Source organism: Mesocricetus auratus, unplaced genomic scaffold (genome assembly GCF_017639785.1).
Source record: "Mesocricetus auratus isolate SY011 unplaced genomic scaffold, BCM_Maur_2.0 Super-Scaffold_100007, whole genome shotgun sequence".
Taxonomy (NCBI): Eukaryota; Metazoa; Chordata; class Mammalia; order Rodentia; family Cricetidae; genus Mesocricetus; species Mesocricetus auratus.
Window position 1 is genome coordinate 61,205,012 of NW_024429191.1, and position 18,385 is coordinate 61,223,396.

Consider the following 18,385-nt stretch of genomic DNA (forward strand, 5'->3'; position numbering starts at 1 on the left):
TTAAGAAGACAGATATGACAGAAAACATTACACAGTGTATACATTTTTTAAACAGTATGAGGTACTCCATAAATATGGACAATTTTATGGTAAGGTCTCAGTTTAAAAGATAAATTTAAAATGGGACTCTTTCTAAACAGGTGCCCCTCCCATCCCTTGTATAACAGGACATGAGTTACAGGAAGGAAGCTTATCCTCTAACATGGTGCTTTTAGAAACTTTACAAGGAAAATTATCACCATAATATACTAGCTATGGGGAGGGGGGAGCCCTGTAACTGGTGGATAGGGAAGGCATGCCGACATGGAGCTTATGACAGACACACTGACACACATACACACACAGAAGTAGAGAGAAACATAATCAGCAAGTCTATAACTAGTTCAGTTACTTTTGGCAGAGGTAGAAGTTTGCCTTCTGTCTACATGCATTTTGTGCTACTACAATATTCCTAAGTAAGCAGTTTACATTACTTGAGCTTAAGGTTTCTAAAACTACCTGACAAAGAAAACAATTTGAAGTTTTATTTGTAGCCAAATTGTGAGGGTATAGTCACAGTGGCAGTTTTATAAAGAAGTTACCAGACACTGTCATCTGGGATGCAGGGTCATAGGCATCCCTGTGCTAACAGCAGGAAGGGAATAATTAAGTCCTGGTTCCAACTCACAGTACACAGCAGCAGGCTCCACAGAGAGTCACCAGACAACGGCCACAGTGCATAGAAGCAGAATCATACAGAGAGCTAAAAACATACAACTCAAAACCTGTCTTTGTTGGCCAAATCAAGTTACTGAGTAATCTGATGAATTTAAAAACCAAATATCCCAGGGCTAGGAATGCAACAATGGCAGGGAGTTTACAAACAGAAAAAAAAAAAAAAAAAAACCCACCAAAACAAAAAGTAGGAGGCCAGCCTGGACAATACAACAAAACCATACATCAAAACAATAAAGAAAAATAAATGGGACCACACACTCACCATAAGGCCCATCAACTGCATTCCTGGACACTTAACCTACTGAAATTGAAACTTGTAACCAGGGCCCGTGAACCTGCCAACCAGAGTTTTAACCCTAGAACCTACAAGGCAGAAGGAGAGAATCAACACCAGCCAAGTTGTCCTCCGACCTCCACGCCTGCACCATGCATGGCACATGCCTATCCACACAGGCACACAAGAAAACAAATGCAATAAAAGATAAAACTGTGTGCTGGAGAGATGGCTTAGAGGTTAAGAGTACTGACTGTTCTTCCAGAGGTCCTGAGTTCAAGTCCCAGCAACCACATGGTGGCTCACAGCCATCTATAGTAAGATCTGATGCCCTCTTCTGGTGTGCAGGCACACAGGAGGCAGAATACTATACACATAACAAATGAATAAATAAATCTTTTTTTTTTTAAAGATAAAAATTGTGTTCATATACAAAGCTACAACACAAGAATGTTCTCAATAACTTTATCTGTAACGGCCCCAAAGTGGTGGCAACCAACATGCTCTTCAACAGATGAATGCTCAAAGAGGAAGAACAGATTATTACTACATGTAACTGAGATGGAATGTGCTATGCTAAGGGACAAATACCAGTCTCAAAAAGTCACACTCTTGCCGGGCGTTGGTGGCGCACGCCTTTAATCCCAGCACTCGGGAGGCAGAGGCAGGCGGATCTCTGTGAGTTCGAGGCCAGCCTGGTCTACAGAGTGAGTTCCAGGACAGCCTCCAAAGCCACAGAGAAACCCTGTCTCGAAAAACCAAAAAAAAAAGTCACACTCTTAAAAACCCATTTCCACACCATTTCTAAAATGACAAAAATAAAGAGATTACTAGTTGCCAAGAATTAGTGGTGGAGACAGAAGGATGTGTGAGACTCTAAAGAGGGTACCACAAAGAAGATACATGTGCGTGCATGTGTATGTGTGTAATAGAACCATGTCAACTTCCTGGTTTGATGGTGGTTAACCATATGTAACCATTGGAGAAAGCTGGATGAAGAATGAATGATGTCTTAGTTAGGGTTACTATTTCTGTGATGAAACACCATGTCCAAAAGCAAGTTGGGGGGGAAAGGGTTTATTTGACTTGCACTTCCATAGCACTGTTCATTACTGAAGGAAGCTGGGACAGGAACTCAAACAAGGTAGGAACTAATGCAGAGGCCATGGAGGAGTGCTATTTACAGGCTTACTCCTCATGGTTTGCCCAGCCTGCTTTCTTAGAGAACCCAGGACCATCAGCCCAGGGATGGCACCACCCACCACTGGCTGGGCCCTCGAGACCAATCACTAATGAAGAAAATGCCATAATAGCCAGATCTTGTGAAGGCATTTTCTCAACTGAGGTTCCCTCCTTTCAGAGAACTCTAGTTTGTGTGTCAAGATGATAGAAGAGTACCACATGAGAACGCTGATATTTCTGCAACTTTTAAAATTACATTTTATTTTATTTTATGCATGCACCTGGGAAAGCCGAACATGCTGCTGTCAGCTTGCTTGTGGAGATAGAAGGCAGCTTCAGAACTTGGTTCTCTCCTTTCACCATGTAGGCCCCATGGATAGGGCTGGGCACCATAGATAGGGCTGGGCACCAGACTTGGAAGTGGACGCCTTTACCCACTGAACCATTTCATGGACCCAGTTTTTGCAATGTTTTGTGAAACTGTAATTACCTCAAAATAAGAATGTTTCCAGAGTCTGGAGAGGGAGGGCCTGAGTTAGATTCCTAGCACCACATGGCAGCTCACCACCAGATCCAGAGCTCCAGGGGACCTGACTCTCTCTGACTTCCTGGGGACTAGGTACAAATATGAGATACGTACACATACGTTCATGTGATGTTCTCCTCTTGGACCAACTTCTACTTTATATGTGACCAGCACCCCAAACAAAACATTCCTATAGATAAAATAAAATAAATATCCCTTAAAAAATAAAAGAATTTCTAAAGAACAATTAGTAAAGGATGGGCGTGGTAATGCACACCTTAAATCCCAGCACTCAGACTCAGAGGCAGGGGGATCTGAGTCTGCCTAGTGATTTCCAGGACAGCCAGGGCTACAGAGAGAAACCCTGTCTCAAAAAAAACAAAAATAGGCCGGCACACGCCTTTAGTGCCAGCTCTCAGGAGGCAGATACAGGCTGATCTCTGTGAGTTCGGGACCAGCCTACTCTACAAGAGCTAGTTCCAGGACAGCCTCCAAAGCCAAAGTGAAACCCTGTCTCAAAAAAACCAAAACAATAAAGTACAGTTAGTGAACTGTCCACCAACTATGGAGAAAAGTTCACATATAGCACATCTCAGACTATTCTGCAGGCGGAGATTTAAAAAGACTCTTGAAGCAAAGACTGATTGCTGGCCCCAGTGAAACACATCCAGGCCTGACCTGTGTGCTATCCCTTCCTAGCATTTTCCTGTTTCCGCCTATAGCCAGGAGCAATGGCAGATGTAGCCACACAGAGTGAACTCTCCATGCTGTTTCAGCTAAGCAGGCAGACCAATGCCCAATGTGAAAGAACCAGAGCAGCCAGACAAGCTGACTGTACCGGGTGTGGTAGGCAGACAGGCTGCCTCATGCACTGGGCAATCAGTTGCTGCAAACAGGTTTACTTACTCTGGTTAAGTGAGCTCATGCATGTCTTCAGTGTGAGACTGACCTTCACACTGTGGGTAGTCGCCACCCAGCAGGGCCTTTCACATGTGAGGTGGAGGGTAGGAAAAGATAAAGGGGGCTTTTCTTTTTCTTTTCTTTTTTCTTTTTTTGGTTTTTCGAGACAGGGTTTCTCTGTATTGCTTTGGAGGCTGTCCTGGAACTCACTCTGTAGACCAGGCTGGCCTCGAACTCACAGAGATCCACCTGCCTCTGCCTCCCGAGTGCTGGGATTAAAGGCATGCGCCACCAACGCCCGGCTTAAAGGGGGCTTTTCTATTTCCTGTGATGCTCGCCCCTTGAGCCAAGTCGTACTTTCTTATGTGACCAGTGCCTCCTAGCAAAACGGACCACTGCCACTTCTCACTAACAGCACTCCCAACGTGCAAGCCCATCTACATAGCTCATGTTCCATCTGTGAGGAAGCCTACTCACACACAGAAAGATGTGTTCAAAAACAGAAAAATGATCTACAAACCCACCTATGAAGTCTTCCCTAAACTAAAGCTTTACATATTTAGCCAAATATGCTTTTAAGGGTGGCTGGTTTATACATTTAAAATTTTAGGATTAGAAATAAATGATAAGACAGTTCTTTAGTACTAACAAAAAGTAAACTAGGAAAATAAGGAACAAGCACGTCATTTTTAAGTAGCATTCCACAGGAGGTACATGTCTCAGAAGAAGTTTTAAGCCTGCATTATATGAAATGGAATCTACCTATGAAGGCCCAGTCTGAAGAGTGCAGGCCCTAGATGAGCTGAAAAGGCGGGCAGCAATGACGCCTGCTGCTGGGGACTCAGCTGCTGTGGAATATTATTTTAAAATGTGTTGTTACACTGGGGGCTATTTGTTTTCATGATGAAAAGATGTGTTGCATTCTTTTATGTTGCATTTGTTTAACTCTGTGAAGGCTGTGTTACTTTCCTGTCTAAAACGTGTAATTAGTCTAATAAAGAACTGAATGGCCAATAGTAAGGCAGGATAAAGGATAGGCGGGGCTGGCAGACAGAATAAATAGTGGTAAGAAATATGGGAAGAGATCAAGTTGGTGGTGGTCTTAGACCTGCTCTTAGTGTTTACACATCTGTGGAACACAGGTAATAACATCTGACATCTTGCTGGATGGCCAGGAGGGCCAAATGGGTTAATATGATAAAAATCCTGGCACAGGCTGTGTGTTTCACTTTGTTCTGTTTGGTTTGTGTGGTACAGGAAAGAACCCCCATGTGCTGGAGAAGAAAAAACGCTCTACCGCAGAGCACTGAGTGGGTGCTTCTCGTTCAAGTTAAATATAGCACAGAGAGGTGTATATTCCACACAGCAAGAGAAAAGCCAGTCTTCTGATCATTCTTACACAAAGTTCTCTCCTATTTGTAGGCAAGAATAAACCTTCCAGGCTGATCTCTGAGTTCAAAGCCAGCCTGGTCTACAAAGCAAGTTCTAAGACAGCCAGGGCTACACAGAGAAACCCTGTCTTGACAATCAAAACAAAACAAAACAAGCCTTCTTCTAACACCTACTTTAGAATGCATACAACTTCATTCAGAAAAAGACCATCTTCCACGATGGAATGAGTAAAATAAACCTTGCCAAACACACTCAGCTTCCCAAGCTGCTGTGGCCAACATATGATTCCAATAGGAAGGAGGCTGTTTGTAGAGAGTTTTATTACATCCATCACCAAAGGAAATGTTCAAAGTTAAAATTCAAGACTTCACAGGGCAGAGACTTTCAAAGCCACCCGTACCCTTATTTATGGGCCCCACCCATCTTTTCTAATGGAAGTTATACTAGCCAAGGCCCACTGTAAGATGGCTCACAACTTGACAGCAGGCTACTCAACCAACCAGTCATTAACAGGAAAGAAAGGCCCAAGGTCCAGCGGTCCCATAAAGCACCCTTCCTTAGTTGGCTGGGGCAGGATCTGTTCTGGAGGTGCGTGAGAAAACCATTTGCCAGGAATTACCTGGACAAACACAATGTCGATCCCCCTTTGTAACTTCCTCATCTATTCAGGAAAAAAACCATACACACTGGAACCAGAAACACAAACTCTCTCCCAAAGTGTTAAGCAATATTTGTACAAAGGCCCCAGCATGGCCAGAAGTCTGGACAGCTGAGTCAGAAGCCACAGACGACACATTTTCCAACCAGCTCTGCTTCTGAACAATTGAAACCATCTCTGTGCAAAGTCCAGACACAGGAAGTCGTGTTCCCTGCAAACATCCAAACAGCTTCATTATTGTTTAACTATCCAAATAATGCTCCAACAGTCTTTCAGATTCAAAATTTCATACAACTAAGCAATCACTCAAACCAGAGAGAAAAGCACACATGAAGACAGTTTTTTTACGCAGCCCCAAATAGATAGCAACTTAAGACACTGAAGCCATACAGAGGACTAGTGCCCACATTTCTTACACAGGACAGCTGAAAAGCAAGCACAAATGACGTGCCTCAAACTACACACCTCAAAATTTCATTTTCTATTCTCTGTCTTTAAGTATCTTTGTCGGTGGTGAGTTACACCTTTCAGGTCAAGAAGTTGGAAATGATAGTGTTCAGTCAAAAGAGCTGCATATCCCTCCTGATCTAGTTCTACCAATTTACTCTTAAATATATCAGAGGTGATGTCCATCACCTAATTCTCACATTGTGTTTTATGGTTCTGCTGCAGGAACTCCCCAGATGATAGAACATCTTTCCTCAGAAAGGAATAGGAGGGAGTCTCACTTATTTGCTGCAGTTTACAAGGTGGCACTAGAGAGAAAATGATGTTAGACCCACGGAATCAAATTCTTTCTTTCTCTTTTTTTTTTTTCTTTTTGGTTTTTCGAGATAGAAGAGCCTGACCCGGAACACGCTCTGTGCTCTGTAGACTAGGCTGGCCTCGAACTCACAGAAATCAGCCTGCCTCTGCCTCCCTAGTGCTGGGATTAAAGATGTTCGATCAAATTCTTCAGATATCCTCAGAACCACCTAAACAATGCTATTCAAAGTGTGCGTCAGAGCCATCAGGAGAGGCAAAAAAATCATGTAAACACTTAAGATATTTTCACAGCATGTTGAGCTACTGTGACATTCAACCTCGTGGTTTTTCTGTTCATTTTTCCTCTTATAATTTACAAAGATATCATTGGACAACAGATGAGGGTTGGGGGGGGGGAACTCTTTACAAAGCTGGTCCTGCACCACAGTTTAGCACATGCTAGCTTTTCTTTTCTTCTTCAAACACCAATTAGTTTGTTGTTTTTACTTCGTGTCTGGATGTTTTGCTTGCTTACATGTATGTCTGTGCACCACACGCATGCCTGGTACCCAAAGAGGCCACAAGAGGGTTTCTGATGCTCTGAGACTGGAGTTACAGCAGGTTGTGAGCTGCCCTACAAGTCCTGGGAACCAAACCCAGATCCCTCTGCAAGAGCAACAAGTGCTGCTAACCCCTGAGCCATCCCCGGGCGCTAACTTTCCCCACCACTAAATGCCAGCAGGTTCTTACAGTTACCAAGAATCAAAGCGCCCTGGCTCTCACAACCTCTGGGCTTCTGATGCAGAGCAAGAGAGCAGGCAGGAAGCATGCTGCTGCAGTAGCAGAAAATAGCACCCCCATCAGGAGACAGCAGATCACTCCAGTCCCTCTGCTTCTCTGTGCCTTCGCCATCTCCTCTATAAAGAAAGACATCAGCACTTCTCAACCTTTCTGCTTGTTTTGAACATATGAACATATGGGGGGGTGTTGTTTGTTTTGGAGGGTTTTTGAGACAGGGTTTCTCTGAGTAGCTTTGTATTCTGTCCTATAACTCACCCTGTAGACCAGGCTGGCCTTGAACTAACTCACAGAGATCCATCTGCCTCTGCCTCCCAAGGCTTGAGCCAACACCAACCAGCAACATGTAGGTTTTTTGTTTTGTTTTTCTCACAGATATACTTTCTCCAAGTGGGAACTAGAAATTAGCTGTATCAGAATGCTAACACCTTAGCCAGGCGTTAGTGGCACCTGCCTTTAATCCCAGCACTCGGGAGGCAGAGGTAGGTGGATCTGTGAGTTCGAAACCAGCGTGGTCTACAGAGTGAGTCCAGGGCAGCCTCCAAAGCAATACAGGAGAAGCCCTGTCTTGAAAAACCAAAAAAAAAAAAAAAAAAAAAAAAATCCCAAAAAAGAATGCTACCACCATGTCTGTGCTATCTCCAGTGTTATAGTCAGCATATTAAAACAGACACAAAGTGTTACTACTTTCTTATTTAAAGTATGTAGTAGCAATTTCCAATCCCTCTCCCACTTTTCAAAAATGATGCTTAGCTGGGCGTTGGTGGCACACGCCTTTAATCCCAGCACTCGGGAGGCAGAGGCAGGCGGATCTCTGTGAGTTCGAGGCCAGGCTGGTCTACAGAGCTAGTTCCAGGACAGCCTCCAAAACAATACAGAGAAACCCTGTCTTGAAAAACCAAAAAAAAAAAAAAATATATATATATATATATATATATATATATATATATATATATATGAATGATGCTTGGTCAGGGAGGTTAAATGTTCATGTATAATCTCAATGCTTGAGAGTCTAAAGCAGAACAATGGAGAATTAGAAGGCCAGTCCTAGTGACTCTGTCCTAAAAACATTTTCTTTCCCACCCCCTTGCATATAATTTTAGCCTCTAATCCTCTCTATTCCAACAAAACTCCAAATTGTCCAAACAATGGCTACATATCTGCAAAACCCAGAGAACTTAACCATTCCTCCAAACAGCTGAACTCCCACTGACCCACCTGTTAGAGCTCTAGAAAGCACTCTTTCCCCAAGTTTGAGTATTTATTTACCAGCATTTCTTTTTCTTTCTTTCTTTTTTTTGTTGTTTGTTTGTTTTGTCTTTTCAGACAGGGTTTCTCTGTAGCTTTGGCCTGTCCTATAACTTGCTCTATAGACCAAGCTTGAACTCACAGAGATTCGCCTGCCTCTGCCTCCAGAGTGCTGGGATTAAAGTTGTGCGCCACCATCCATGGTGGCTGCTGCTTCTTTTTTTGTAACCTGGTGTTTCCAAATAAAGCTTATGGTCTAGTTCCATGACTAAGGAACTACAACCCAACCTAACTGACTCAAGACCTGGGGGAGCCTGGGAACCATCAGAGGGAGGTTGTGGCAATAATTATTTCCAAAGCAGGTATCTTAGTCTTAGTCATGACTGAGTAAAAAGGGATATGGGGTGGAGGACACATTTTATGATACAGTATGTTGGTTCTTGTTGTCACCAGGTCAGTGTGTTCAAGAGATCATCCCAAGTCTGGAAAGTTTCCAAAACAAATGAGGTAAAACAAGAAAGCAGGGCGGGGGAGGGGTGCTCCATTTAGGAAAGGCTCTTTCTTGTCTTTCAAATCTATTAACATAGCCCAGCAGACAAACAATGTCAGTCTGACTACTAAAGAACTACCCTTGACCACTCCACTCAGGGACCAACAGAGCCTCCAGCTGGCCTGACTCCTGGACACCTGCAGGGATGGCTAGGCAGCAATTCGTGAAGGAGGAGCCAGGCAGTTACAATTCTCAAGCAATCTCTACTGGTTCAAATGAGGTGACTCCCCTCCTCTTGGAGGTAGTAGCCAGATTCAGAGTGGTCGAAGCAACTAGCCCTGAGGACTCCACATCCCAGAGGCAACGGAGACTGGCCTTCCCTTGCCATGGAGTGAATGTCAGACCAGGAGACAACAGAAGTCAGAAGCCAGCTAGACAAAGTCAAGTAACACTCATCCAGTGAAAACCAAACTTCACAGCTACTCAGGCTTCGGGAAGGGAATCACCTGAACCCACAAGGTGGAAACCAGCCTGGCAGCATCATAAAGCCAATTCTCCACCCCAACCCCCTCCAAAAATTCCACTGTGCTCATCTATAAAGGCTGCTGAGACAGCAGGAAAGCCATGCTGTCACCTTTATATAGGAGGACAATGGAGAAATTACCAGACCAAGGTCACTTTTCATTTCAAATAAATAAGTAAATAAAGGTTGGCGCCTTAGCACAGATAAAACCCATGTAGGTCACAGCCAGGACAGCAGCCTGGTGAGGCTCTCCCTACGAACGCAGTAGGAAATTAAGTGAGGGTTAGAATAATTAAATGTAAAGCCTCCTTGAGTGCAAGCTCAGTTGCAGAACAGTCAAAGCCATTTCTGTGAATCATACAGGAAAATTATAAAAGGATTTCTCAGGCTTCACAGCCTTCCAACTCCCCCATCAACTTTACAAGTGCTATGATCCAAAAGGAACAGATGGACCCTTCGGGGAGAGAATTAAATATGACGGCTTATCAGAGAGAACCACTCCCGTCTTCAGGCCTGAGACAGTCCTGTGCTCATGTAACTGTGATATACTTAAGAGTTTCCAAAAATTACACACATTTCCTCAAAAGACATGGAGGAAAGAAATATAATCACGGGGTAAAAGGCCAAACACTGTCTCTGCTGAATGCTTAAATAGCCAATTATGTGTCTTAATACATTAATTCTATACAGAGAAGGAGACTATTACAGGCAAGTTGAATAAGACATCTTAAAAAATGTACCCTGGGGCCTACGTCCATTCAACTGACAGTAAAATCACCCTCAAAAAAAGCAGTTTTATGCAACATCTACTATTTTAATTTTCCAGCTGCCAACAGGAATGTATAAAGGAACAGAAATTAAACTAATTATGTCAGCACTCAGTGAACAAAACTTTAATTGTATTACACACTAGACATCTACTGAACAATGCAAAGGCCCTTAAGGGTAGGGACTTCTACAGAATACAAATGATTCCCAGTCAATATGACAGAAATTAGTCTGTTTAGTCAGTGAACAGATTCATAGGTCACATGCAAAAATTCGGCTGATAATCCAATATAAAAAATACAAATATAGTATAAAAGGGAAGAAAAGTCAACAATGGTTCTAACCCACCCCATGATTTCCATATGCTGTATCATTAGCAAGCCCTTGGAGCCAGCATTGTACTAATCAGATTCTTTAACACCCTACCCACTAAAGAGCCTATTCATTTAGCTGGGAGACAGGGGTTAGCAAACCAGCAACTTCTTTCTGCCTCCAGTTCCAGGAGCTCAGCCTGTAATCATCGCGGCAGGATCAGCCAGTTGAAAGGAAGGGCAGCGTGGAAGAGGGAAGAGCAGAGAGGGAAAGGACAAAGAAAGGGAGACATGGGAATGAACTAACGCCAGGCACTACCGAACAGGGCCACCCTCAAAGCCTGCTAGCCTAATTTGAGCTTCTGGGCTACTGTCCAAATATACCAAGCAGAATTTGGATAATGTTATTAATTTATTACTGCAGGTAGTAATTCTGGACACATGCCAACACTCCACTATTTCTGAAAAAAAAATGTAAAGCATTGCTAATTGTCCTGTGGTTTCTTTTTTTTTTTTTTTTTTTTTTTTGGTTTTTCGAGACAGGGTTTCTCTGCATTGTTTTGGAGGCTGTCCTGGAACTCACTTTGTAGACCAGGCTGGCCTCGAACTCACAGAGATCCGCCTGCCTCTGCCTCCCGAGTGCTGGGATTAAAGGCGTGCGCCACCAACGCCCGGCTGTGGTTTCATTTTTCTCATACCCTCTGCCCCCCCCACCTCCCCCAGACAGGTTTTCACTGTGTAGCCTTGGCTGTCCTACAACTCACTCTGTAGACTAGGCTGGCCTTAAACTCAGAGATCCGAGTGCTCAGTCTCCAAGTGCTGGGACTAAAGATGTGTGCCATCACTGCCTGGCTGTTCTGTTTCTTTAGTTCCTGCTCCTCTGTAGACTTTCTTTCCGATAAGTGGCAGGCTAGATTTTAACAGACACCTTAGCTAGGCATGATACACTTTTGTAATTCCAGCCACTGGAGAGGCTGCGGCAAGAGGGTATCAAGTTCAAAGCCAGCCTGGACAACTATCTCAAACTGATGTTGACTACTGTCTTAGGGTTACTATTGCTGTGAGGAAAACCATAACCAGAAGCAACTTGGGGAGGGAAGGGTTTATTTCACTCACATTTCCATGTAACAGTTCATCATCAAAAGCAGTGAGGACAGGAACTCAGCAGGGCAGGAACCTGGAACCAGGAACGGAAGCAGAGGCCATGGAAGAGCGCTGCTTACTGGCTTGCTCAGCCAGCTTCTTTATAGAACCCAGGACCACCAACCCAGGAGCACCCCCATTCACAAAGGACAGGGCTCAACACCATGAATCACTTAGTAAAGAAAATGCCCTATAGGTTTGCCTACAGCCCAATCTTATGGGAACATTTTCTCAATTGAGGCTCATTCCTCCCAGATGACTTTAGTTTATGTCAAGTTGACATAAAAATAGCCAGGACAATGACTGATGATGATGGCAGCTCAGCAGTTAAAAGCACTTGCTATTATTCTTACGGAGGACCCAAGTTTGGTTCCCATCACCCACAGGTGGCTTACAAGCATCTGTAATTCCAGCTCCAGGTGATCCCACACCCTCTTCTGACCTTCATGAGCACAAGCATGCACATGGTGCACAGACATACATGCAGGCAAAATATTTATCACATAAAATACCTAGCCGGGCGTTGGTGGAGCACGCCTTTAATCCCAGCACTCGGGAGGCAGAGGCAGGCGGATCACTGTGAGTTCGAGACCAGCCTGGTTTACCAAGCGAGTTCCAGGACAGCCTCCAAAGCCACAGGGAAACCCTGTCTCGAAAAAAAAAAAAAAGAAAGAAAAAAAAAAAACAAAAAATACCTAAAATGTATATATAAATAAGTAACAAAGAGGTTAGAGAAGCAGCTCAGTATGACAGCACTTGGCTAGCATGCTTGAGACCTTTGGTTGAAGTTTCAGGTAATCCAGGTACCCTTAGGAGGCAAAGGCACAAGAACTGAATTAATTCTAGGCCAGCCTGGGTTACAGAATGAGACTCTTGAGACTTTGTCTGTCCATGTCTGTCTGTCTCTGTCTCTGTCTCTGTCTCTGTCTCTGTCTGTCTCTGTCTCTGTCTCTGTCTCTCTCTCTCTCTCTCTCTCATACATACGCACGCACGTTATTGTAAAACCAAGCACGGTGTAATCCCAGCATTTCTGAGGAAAGCCAAAGTAGAGGCCAGGCAAGGTGTGGTGGTACACACCTTTAATCTCAGCACCAAGGAGACACAGCAATTCCAGGCCGGGCCAAGGGCTACATTGACTTGCTCAAAGAAAACAACAAAAGCCATCCTGGTCTATGTAGCAAAAACCTTAAGACCTACACTTTGAAACCATCTTTTCAAGCCCAAAGGCTCTCCAAATGCTTCTGGCACACAGCCTAGTGTAGGAACCACTGTGTGTTACGCTGATATAAACATATGTATTTATGACATAAACCTATATAAGTATGTGCAATAAAACAATTTTATCATCTATACATCAAGTTCTATGGAACTTTGAAACTGGGGTTCACTTCTCTGTTTTCCTAGCATTTTAAAAACTGAAATGGAAGGCAATGTATTTTCAAGGAATGGCTGCTTTCTGGGGCCTTCTTACAATAAACACACTATAAGGTCAAAAGGGACACTGAACATAATGTGACTTTCCTTTGATGACTCAGCAGACTTCAGGATCTCTCAATGCCACTGGGTCAACACTACTACCAACTAGTCACTGTACTGACAAAAACAAAAACAAAACAAAAAATATATACAAAAAGATATATTTTAAGAAGGTAGACTAGGCCAGGCTTTGGTGGCACACGCCTTTAATCCCAGCACTTGGGAGGCAGAGGCAGGCGGATCTCTGTGAGTTCGAGGCCAGCCTGGTCTACAGAGCTAGTTCCAGGACAGCCTCCAAAACAATGCAGAGAAACCCTGTCTCGAAAAACCAAAAAAAAAAAAAAAAAAGATAAAACTAAAGGGAGACTTAAATGAGCTGCTCCAAAATACAGAGCCAAAAAAAAGAGGCTATTTTCTCTTTTAATCTTCACATGCATACATATTATCCATGTCTTAATCCACAGAACAATTCTACCAGATATTTTCATTTTGCAGATTAAGAAAATAAAGTTCACAGAGGTTCAAGAATTTACCTAAACTCATGCAGGCATGAAGTGAAGAGCTGGGTTTAAAAACTACATTAGTCATTTCTCAAACTCAAGCTTACTTCCTTAGTATACCTAGTGCCCAATTCTGTTTTAACTCAGATCCTTCCAGACCTTGTCCAACTTTTCTTCTCTCCATGAACTCAGCAAAGAACCTGTGACTAAAACTTTTTGGCAATTGATTAAGCATCCATTAATTTCAATAAGGGCTTCAGCCACTAGAAACAAAATAACCAGCACATTGGTTTTATTTTTAAATCTTACACAAAAAATCCCCAGGCATCTCTCCCATCCTGCACCGATCATAACTACATTCCACTACCTATTCAAACCTCCAGCTGTTTCCACATTATCAGGCATCTGTCCACTCAGGGGATAAAGAAAGCTACTTTCACCAAAAACCCTCCCTCATGACTCCCAGTAGATAATACGGGAGAGGGGCCTTGCTGTAAAGCAGGGAACATAAAGTCATACAAGCTTTTTGTTTATCTGTCACAACTAGGAGACAGGCTATTCTAGCAAACCAAACATCCCAGAAAGTATCATGATGTGATCAGAGAGACTGCCAATTTGTAAAGAATTCAGTGCATACCATTTCAATTTTTAAAAAGTTTAGCTAGGCAGGGGGTAGTGCACACCTTTGATCCCAGACCTCAGGAGGCAGAGGCAGGCAATCTCTGAGTTTTAGGACAGCCTAGTCTATACAGCAAGTTCCTGCACAGCCAGGGCAACACAAAGAAACCCTGTCTGGGAGGAGAAGGGGGCAGTAAAGAAAGCAGTGAACCCCAATTTTCAAAGTCCCATAGAACTTGATGTACAGATGTTATGTTTTACTGCAAATATTTATACACTTATAAATACACATATTCCTATCAATGCATACAACAATGGTTCCCAACTGCACCTCAGAAGCAAATAAAGAGCCTTTTGGAAATCATGTGGTTGCAAAATGTAGGTCATCATCTGACAAATCAAAACCTCCAGAAGGTGGGACCCTGAGATCAGCATCTTTCAAGAATGCCTCAGTTACAAACTTACAATAAAACAAGGCTGAAAGTGACACTGAATATAATCTGACTTCAGAGTTTCCCAGTACCACTGGGTCAACACTCACCATTACTGACTAGTCATGGCAAAACTGCAGAGTAAGGAAAAGTTTAACACAGATTTCCTAAAGGTTGAAAGCTAGAAAAACCAGCTTTTGTTTTACCATCGGATTCAGGATCTGGGTTTCTTCCAGAAGAAATGCAGATTTTTATACTTGCTTTGTAAAGGGGAAATGTTTTAAAACATGTAGGACTCTTAACCAACTGCTTAGCTCCACTTCAGACGTAAACAGACTCTATAGATGTGGACTATTCATCCCAAGTAAAAGCAAAGAAGGAATGTCATGGCCATCTTAAGGAAGAGAAAAGATAATGGGTTTAGACCAAGATCAGCTTAACAGAATTAGTTGTGACCAACTGTCCAGAGTTCAGCAACTGTTAAGTCCTGGGGACGGGGCTGGCTAAGGACAATAAACACAAGAGGCCAATTACTACCTATCTGAGATGACCTTTATGTGAACCCGAGAGCTCAACTGGTTTTAGGATTTTAAGATTCCATGTCTAATATAAAGTCACAAAACGAGAAAGTAACCTGAGCATTTCCCCATTAAAGAATGGGAGTTTGCATATGAAAAGATTGCCCTTGTAATTGTCAAAATCATTCTTAAATAGATGCCAGGTGATTATCAGTAGTCAAAGTAGTTATAGGTTGTAGTTCCTTGGTGCAGCATGTTTATTTACTATGTGCAAAGCCCTCATTTCCACCCCTTGCCACACCACTATCCCCCACCACCACAGTGCTAATAACCAGCAACCATCACCAAATAAGTCATCAACTCCAGAAAGAAAAAAAAACAAGCAGTCCCTCCCTTGAGACTTCACTAGCAGCATCTGAACCATCCCATCCTCAGCCAACTCCAAATGAGACTCCAACTCTAGATTGTAGAGACTCCAAGGTACAGCAATTAATCTTCCTCTTTCCCTCCCAGGCATAAACACTAGCACAAGCAACACAGTTTGGTGTAAAAGTCCCTCATCTGCCAGTAAAATAACAGTCGTATTAAAGATTGGGCGATTGGAATAAAAACCAGTGTGCTTAACTCCCTCCCCAACATTCCTGGCGTTTATGTGGACGGTGTGTCCGTAAGTAGCAGGTACCGCCCAGAGGCAGGTGTGGCTGCATTAAACTTCACATGGCTCAGATACTTCGGAAAGAAGCCATCTTTTTGTTAATGTTGCTATTTGTTAAACTCGTCAATGAAAATCCCTTGTAAGAGGCCTGGTACCAAATACTTAGATTCACTGGCTTGGTGAATAGAGAGTTTAAAAACTGTTAAGCTTTCCGAGAATGGCTTTCTCTCTTTTTGTTATTATTTTAGCAGTTGGTTAAATTGGTCTATTTAGTGAATGGGTTTATAACCTTGGATCCCAATGTAAACAGTCAGGATAACAGCTGATCAATATGAGAAGTTTTAATGGACTGGACTTTGCAATTAAAAAAGCATTAAAGTGAGTATGTGTCCCCTCTTTGAACATCATCAAGTTATTAGTTACACCTGCCATATCAATCTGCTACTCTCCTCCACAATACCCATCCGTTCTCAAAGGCAAGACTACCTGTAAACAGGTGGGGGAAAGGTACGCCTTTAATCCAGCACTCGGGAGGCAGAGGCAGGTGGATCCCTGTGAATTCCAGGATAACCAAGGAAACCGAGAAACTCTGCCCCCATAAACCAAAAAACAAAACAAAACAAAAAACTGTAAATCAATAAACCACAACTTTTGAACTATATTCTGGAGTCCAGAATTAGCAAATATGCAAAAAGTTTCAGAAACACTTGTCACCATCTCTTTCTTTGAAAGTGAGAGAATGTGGGGGAGGGGGGATAAATAAGTTGCCAGAATGGAAATATCATGGCCAACTTCAGTCCTAGAACTCTACAAACTCGGCCCTGGACCAAGTCCCCTCCCATTCCTAGAAAAATGCCACAATACTCGAACAGCCTTGCTACATTTCTATACACTGAACTGTCACGGCGAGAACCACCACAAGGCTCTCAAAAAAAGGGGGACAAGGAAGTCTCTTGGTTCTCCAAACCACCAGCCAAAACATGCACAAGGAACTGCTTTCTTCGAAGGCCACATGCACCCGGGGTGTTTGTTCATGGCCTTTAACCAGGGTACAGAGTGAGAGTTGTGGGTAAAGTCCCATTTCCAAGTTAAAAATAATCTTCCTCCGCGATGGACAGCGAGGAACGTGGTACTCTTCCTTGATTACACAACCAGCACCTTCTCACCCCGCCCCCCCCCATGACAGCCTAACAAAAAGGAGAAATCAAGCGGTTGTTTTGTTGTTTCTGCCAGCCTCCAAGCAAGCTCTGAGCAGTCAGAAGCCAGGAAAAGCTGCGGGCTCCTCTGCTCTACCCAGACTTCCCCATACCCGGTCAAATGTCTCCTGGGCAGCCGGCTGGAGAGGGGCCCCACTTCCCTGAGTCTCGGCCAGAGCCACAAAGTGGCGACCTCACACATCTCGGGAACAGAGGTTGACTCCGAAGAGGCAGACAGCAGCCCCTGGCAAGGAGGAAGGGAGAGCAACAATCCCCAAACTTCCCATCTAACCTCCAAACTCCGAATCTCCAGGGTCCTCCCGTAGGCGGGGAGCCAGTGTCGCCGAAGCTCCTCTGACTCAGTTTTCTCGGTACTACAGAAATGCATCCTTCCCCCCCGGGAGCCAGCAGGACCTGCAGGGCTCTTACGACACTTAGACACACACAAGTTGAGGACACACGTCCCGGGTTACGGCGCACACAGGCGAAATGCTTTGCGGCACTTTCAATGGGACAGGTGTGGGGTGACCTGGCGGCGGAGAGTTCCTGAGGCCAAGTGGCTGTCCCACTCCCGGAGCGCAGCTGGAGTCCCACACCCCCGTGAGCACAGCCTGGAGCACCCTGTCCTCCGGCCCGATCCGCCGCGGCCACCGCCTCCTCACCTGCCGCGGACGCTCCCCGACCGCACCTGGGAGGACAGAGGCCGGCTCTCGACCGCGGCCGCTTAGGTAGCGGAGCTGCGGGGTCGGTCGCCGCCGCCGCAACTCCCCGGCTGAGGGGCGCCCGGGTGCGCGCACCACATCCTCACGGGCGGCCCCAGGAAGTCCACCCCCACCGCCCCAGTCTCCCGCGGCTCGGCGTGGGCCCCGCCCGTCTGCGTGCGGCCCCGCCCGCCCCGCGTGCGGTCCTGCCCCACGGGAGCGCGCCTCGCTTGGACGCGCCCGCGCCACCATAGAGAGGAGTCGGGCGCGCGGCGGTCTAGAGTGCAGCTTCCGCGAGCGCCCTCTGGCGGAATCCCAGCTCGGACTGCAGGGCCGCGGACGGACGGAAGGCCTGTTAGGGGGTTGGGGGGGTGGGGGGTAGGGGTGGGGGATAGGGGTGGGGGGTGGGGGGTAGGGGTGGGGGTGGGGGTGGGATCCCATGCATGGTGACCTTGTGCGAGTCTCTTATCATCAACTTGCATTATAGTAGAGTTTGAATGTTGAACCTTGGATTTCATGTTTCATTGTGCCCGACAGTCGTCCAGTTCACCAAATGTATTATCTCACTTGGAGATACTAAAAGGCAAGTCAGTGAAGCCGACTACATTCACGT

General features: G+C 44.7%; 1 protein-coding gene across 2 annotated transcripts in view; it reads right to left on the reverse strand.

Moving 5' to 3' along the window:
- The window catches only part of Rffl (ring finger and FYVE like domain containing E3 ubiquitin protein ligase), a 66,496-nt gene extending 48,587 nt beyond the window's left edge, over nt 1–17,909 (reverse strand). Inside the window, exon 1 of one of the 2 annotated variants that reach the window (XM_040749299.1) lies at nt 17,734–17,909. The gene's annotated coding sequence lies outside the window, so the exon portion shown is untranslated. Of the gene's footprint in view, nt 1–17,363; nt 17,650–17,733 lie in introns of those variants that run through there. The other variant, XM_040749300.1, reaches the window with a different exon arrangement.
- Between the last annotated feature and the right edge of the window lie 476 nt (nt 17,910–18,385).